General features: G+C 38.3%; 1 long non-coding RNA gene across 1 annotated transcript; it reads right to left on the bottom strand.

The window, feature by feature from the left end:
• Positions 1-1979: 1979 nt before the first annotated feature.
• LOC103351142 (uncharacterized) lies at positions 1980-5098 on the bottom strand. Its single transcript, XR_007910201.2, has 3 exons — positions 5032-5098; positions 4258-4366; positions 1980-2205 (listed from the first exon to the last, which is right to left on the bottom strand). It is a non-coding gene; the product is annotated as an uncharacterized lncRNA (long non-coding RNA).
• Between the last annotated feature and the right edge of the window lie 1235 nt (positions 5099-6333).

The raw sequence follows: 6333 nt of genomic DNA, 5'->3' as shown, positions 1-6333 counted from the left end.
CTTGTGTCCAACTACAAGTCTGGTTAATGTGCTATTAATACTAGAGTGCTCTGTCTTTTCTGACAAATTGCTTAGCACAACAAGAACAGTTCCCTTTAGACTGGCAGCAAGAAATAGTGCTTTCTGCTCCTTAGTCCAATGGTTCATTTGGCTTATTATTTTAAATTGGGCATACTAAGCTTTCCAGGATGATTTTTCTACAGTGTTGACTGGTCTCTGCATTGGGTGATGACACAAATTGACCATATTGCCACTTTTTTCTGGTTCTTGAGGTTACAAAGTTCATTCACAATTCCAGGAATATTGTAATCCTGGCTTAATGGAGACTTAAGCCAAGATTGTTGAGGGATGTTAAAAAAAATTGCCAGGAATGTCCTTCTCTTTCTCATATTCATTGTTTACTGTCCCTCTTATTAAAATGATACTTTAATAAGTGATGAAGGATTGATAGTTAATATCTTGGCATTTTGCTTCTGAATTGGGGGGTTTACTGATAAACATTCTTTAACTAAAAAATAAACTAATAAGGTAAGTTTCCTTTCCCAAATCCTGTTTAACCCCTGCTACTTAGTCTGGTGTTTTTGCATTTATTCTACATCATTCACTATGTTACTTGATTGAAGAGAACCCATGTCAGCCTGATACAGGAAGCTCAGAATGTTTTCATTGATCACCCTGTTCATTCAGACGGGTACATTGAATTATGCAGACTTCATAGTTTAAAGAGTAGGATATTTCAGTTGACAGAAGGACATTGAATTGTATTTCCCTCTTTGCTGTTTCTTTCCTAGAAGAGTGTTTCAATTAACATGATAGAAAATAATGTGTAGGTCACATGCCTTTATGTCAGCAAAAGAAATAGAATAAGCATTAAGTTCTTATATCAGCAGATTTTTATGTTTTGTGATAAAACTTTCACAGTATTTATGACCTCTTCATTTTTTTGCTGTTAACTCATTTAAGATAACTTCAACTGTCTTTTATACACAAGGACATTCTCATTATTTGTGTCCAAATTATAAAGTTATAAGGCATAAGTGAAAATTTTAAATAATGTTACAAGGCAGTGTAGGAAAAAATGGTCATTACTCAGAAACATTCATTACTGAAGTAACCACCAATACAATTGTTCCCCACCCAACAACTTTTCCTGGTTCCTCAATGCATTTGTATTAGCCTGTCACATCAACATTGTTGTGTCTCACTGACTTAAATATTATGAAAATCAACTATAGAATGTAATGTAGTACAAATTGACAAGGAGAAATTATATATATATATCAAAGATGTATAATTTTATGAAATCAATAAAAGGAATGAAGGTGAATGGCATAAATCACTTTATAAGCCATCATTCAACATATAAGAATATGGCAGAGATTTTGTTTTTTGAAAGGCAGAGTGACTGGGGAGGCAGAGTTTGGGAGTGGGGAGGAGAGATCTTCCATGTAGTTGCTGCAACAGCTAGGTCTAGGTCAGGCCAAAGCCTGGATCCAGGAACTCCACGCCAGTCTCTTACATGGGTGGTAGGGCCCCAGGTCCTTGGATCATCATAAGTTGCCTTTCCAAGCACATCAGCAGGAAGCTGGATTGGAAGTGGAGTAACTGGGACTTGAACTGGCACTTAGAGATGGGATCTTGTCAATGTAGATGATGGGTTAGCCCACAGTGCCAGCCCTTGGTAAAATTTAACTAGAGAAGGGACATCAAGAAGGTGTAGGATGACAAAATAGACAATATGACCATCAAAGGCTTCAGTGAGACGATTGGAGAAAACCAATGAAAAATTTTTTCCAAGTAATAGTGTTGGGCTTCAGAAATCAATGTGAAATGAGTATATTATATTGTCTTACAGCTTTGTTGGAAAATTAACAAAAATTAACACCTGATTCACTCTTAATTCTAAGTAGTATTATGTCGAATCATAAAATATATTGTCACTAAATTAAATGCATCTGATTTAATCAAGTAGCGCTTATTTGACTGGATCTTTAATTTTCAAAAATTTAAGCACATTCCCTGGGAGATGACTTTTTCAGGTATCCCTGATTCTTCAGAGGTGAGGATGTCCCATAAAATGAGTTGACCCACTTTCCTCTTCTTTACCCTCAACTTTCTCCTGAGATTTTTGCCTTTTCTTCCTTTGTCTTTGTTATCCACTGACTTTCTTTCTCTGTTACTTCTCCTTTGGTGAGCCTGCAGCTCCTAGAAAACCAGAGGGGTGAGTGTGACTCAGCAGTCTCCCAAGATGCTTGTTAACTGGTTAGTCCTTGCAATTTTACTTTATTAGGAGACATAGAAAAAGCATATTGATGTATCCATACATTCTCCTTTTTTATTAAGGTTTCATTATAAAATGAGGTATTTTTTTAAAAAAAATCTGAACTGTATTTTACACACAAGGACAGTAGTATCCAAATTATAAAGCTAAGACATATAAATACATTTTAATAAATTTAAGGTAGCATAGGAAAAATTGTCATTACTCAAAAATATCCATTACTGAAGTGATCTCTTACACAATTATATCCTAACCAACAACTTTTCCTGGCTCATCAAAACATTTATATTCACGTGTCAAGAGAAAGAGAAGGAATGTCTTCCATCTATTAGTTCATTACCTAAATGCCTACAACAGCTGGAGCTGGATCGGAACCAAACCAGGAGCCAGGAACTCCATCCGGCTGTCTCATATGTGTGGCACAGACTGAAGTAGTTGAACCATTATCTGCTGCCTCCCAGGTGCTTTAGAAGGGAGTTGAATGGGGAAGCAGAGGTACAGGCAAGACTTGATCTAAGGCACTCTGATCGGGGATGCAGGAATCCCAACTGGTGGCTTAACCTACTGCACCACAAGTTGCACCTCTTCCTCCCTTATTTTTAACTATTTAAAACAGTAACGGTATCTTGTAACATGTTTTATTTTTACTTATAGTCTTCAATGAAAGATCGCCATTGCAATCATTAGCTAGCCTTCCCTTCAGAGCAGGAGTAAGGAGAGTACTCTCAGAGAATGGTCTGAGTGTAAGAAGATCATCTGAGCCCTTTGAGAATCAGTCTTGAGTTTGTGTGTGGTAAAGGCTTAGTAAATATTTGTACCTTAGCTAATCGGCAAACAACAGGCCAGTCCCAGGGCCCAGTGTTTCATTCTATTCACCAATCACCTCCACAGCCAAGGCATGAAAGGACCTAGGTTAGAGAGCACCTCTTCACTGCCTGTGTTGGTTGGTGCTCAGCTTATCTGCTATACAGTTCAGTGCTTCTGAAGTGTACCTGCAACTTTAAATCCCGGTGGCCAGGTCACACCCCAGACCAAGCTCTTGGGACAGGAACAAACACTAGTGTTTATCATGGTGGCTTGGTGACTCCATTCTGTAGCCAAATTTGAAAACCATCACCTTTGATGTTGACACCATTTTGTGCTTTTCTTAAGAGGGGCTCTCATGGTTCTGGGGCTTCAAATAGTCCTTTTAACTTTCTATAGTAATACAGGTAATTTGATTATGATGAAGTGGCCCAAACTGGCCGAGGAGTGTGGAAAAGCAGAGTACTCAGGCTGGGTGTTATTTCCCCACCCAGGGAAACACTGTCACACGTGATTCTCAGGCAGATTTGACACGTCTTCTCTTCCCCTTTACAACTCCTGCTGTTCTTTTATCTCAGCAACTTTTAACATTTTTATCTATTCATCTGAGAGACAGAGGGCAAGAGATAGAACAAAATACTTCCATTCATTAGGTCACTCCCCAAATGCCCAAAACAGCTGGGGCTGGACCAGTCTGGAGTGAGCAGCCAGGAACTTGATTCCGGCGTCCCAGATGGGTGACAGAGACCCAACTACTTCAGCCCTCACTGCTGTCTCCCATGGTTTGCATTAGCAAGAAGCTGGAGTCAGAGCCGAGGTCGTTATCAAGCCCAGGCACTCCAATATGGGACAGGAATGTACCTAACCAACAGTTTAGCTGCTAAGCCAAACGCCCATCCCATGCAACACTTTTATAAAGGGCCCCGTGGTGTGGAGACACAGTGGAGAGGATCACCACTCGGTGACTATTCTCCTAGAGCTGTTGTCAGGCTCACTTGACAAGTGAAGGCTGAAATTCTTTTCTGGTCTTCTCCTGGCGCTCACTTTTCAGGTTTCAGAGTGATAGGCAGTGCAAAGTACTCTAGAAATTCCAATACACCCAACTGGGGGCCAGGTATGAACCTAGGAAGCAAATTAAGTAGACAAAACTCCTGCCCTGGCAAGAAGCTTACATTTTAAACTGTGAGCATTGCAAAACACACGCCGTAGAATGTAATGTAAACATTGACTTGCAAGATTTGGTGTGCTCAGTGTTTGTGTTGTAGAAGTAGCTTGTTGAAACTGAAAGGAAAGAGATTTACCATATTACTTGTACAAGTCAGGCAATGTTCTGTGGGTGAAGAGGGATTTTGGGATCTCTGATAGGGAAGGTTGTGGGTATTTGGTCTTTAAGAATTTTTAGAATTTTATTTAAGTTATACAAGTTTTATGTATTTCATTTATATACATTTAGGAACATAGTGACACTTCCCACCCCAACCTCCCTCCCACTCATGCTCCAACCCTTCCTCCTCCCTCTCACATTCTCTTAATTTTTACAAAGATCCATTTTCAGTTTACTTAATGATTGTCAAGTTAACCCTACGCTAAGTAAAAGATTTCAACAAATAGTATAAAGAAAAACACACTGTTCCTCAACAGAAGAGACAAGAGCTGTAAATAATCATTGAATTTCTTTTTTTTCCTTTTTTTAAACTTTTATTTAATAAATATAAATTTCCAAAGTACAGCTTTTGGATTATAGTGGCTTCCCACCCCCCCATAGCCTCCCTCCCACCCGCAACCCTCCCATCTCCTGCTCCCTCTCCCATCCCATTCACATCAAGATTCATTTTCAATTATCTTTATATACAGAAGATCAATTTAGTATATACTAAGTAAAGATTTCAACAGTTTGCACCCACACAGATACAAAGTATAAAGTACTGTTTGAGTGGTAGTCTTACCGTTAATTTGCATAGTACAACACATTAAGGACAGAGATCCCACATGGGGAGTAAGTGCACAGTGACTCCTGTTGTTGATTTAACAATTGACACTCTTGTCTATGACGTCAGTAATCACCTGAAGCTCTTGTCATAAGCTGCCAAGGCTATGGAAACCTCTTGAGTTTGCCAACTCCAGTCTTATTTAGATAAGCCCATAGCAAAGTGGAAGTTCTCTCCTCCCTTCAGAGAAAGGTAACTCCTTCTTTGATGGCCCCATTCTTTCCACTGGGATCTCACTCACAGAGATCTTTCATTTAGGTGGTTGTTTTTGTTGTTGTTGTTGTGTTTTTTTTTTTTTTTTTTTTTTTTTTTTTTGCCACAGTGTCTTCGCTTTCCATGCCTGAAATACTCTCATGGGCTTTTTAGCCAGATCTGAATGCCTTAAGGGCTGAATAATCATTGAATTTCAAAATGTCCATTTCATTCCAATACATTACATTTTAGGTACTACTTGGCTGTGTATACATTTAAAAAATGAAATCTTCTTTTACAACAAGATGGATGCAACCTAAAACCATTATACTTAGGGAAATAACCAGTCCCAAAAAGACAGATATCATATGCTTTCCCTGATCCAAAGCAACTGATAAAGTAATAGAATATTTGGACTCTAACAAGCAGTGAAAAGAAACAACAGTGTAACATTTTAAGAGAGCTTTATAGACCTAGGAAAGCCATGTTCATGTATCAAGTAATGGGCATGTGTCTTATGCCACTTCTAACCAAAAGATTATTGCAAACTCTTCTGTGTGTATTCATTTAAAATGATCTGACATGTTAATAAGCATGGCTAACATTTATTGAGTGCTTAACACATTTATTCCTCAAGACAGTTCTTTGTGGTAAAGGTTTTATATCTACTTTACAGGTTCAGTATTGAGAAGGTATGCAAGTTGCCCAAGGTCACAGAGCTAGTGAGTGGCAACGCTCGAATCCCAGCTTCGCCCAGCTCTGGATTCCATGTGCCTTGACTTTGATATTTCTGTGTTGTTCTGTCTAGCATAACTGCTGAAATTGCTTTCTTTCTTGCAAGTAAGAGACATTTTGTGGACCAAATCAATTTTATTGTGTTCATTAAAGTGAATGTAGTTACTAGTGTCATCTAGTGATGTTCATTCTGTTATCATAAATGAAGAATTTTGGGCAGAACATCAGTATATCAATATCGTATCAATTGATGTATTCACAAATATCTTTTCTGAAGTGAAAATGAGATTTAGTTATTTAATAGCATTTTTCTGTTAAAGATGGGAGAATTAA

This window comes from Oryctolagus cuniculus, chromosome 12 (genome assembly GCF_964237555.1).
Source record: "Oryctolagus cuniculus chromosome 12, mOryCun1.1, whole genome shotgun sequence".
NCBI lineage: Eukaryota > Metazoa > Chordata > Mammalia > Lagomorpha > Leporidae > Oryctolagus > Oryctolagus cuniculus.
This window is presented reverse-complemented; position numbering and strand designations above follow the sequence as displayed.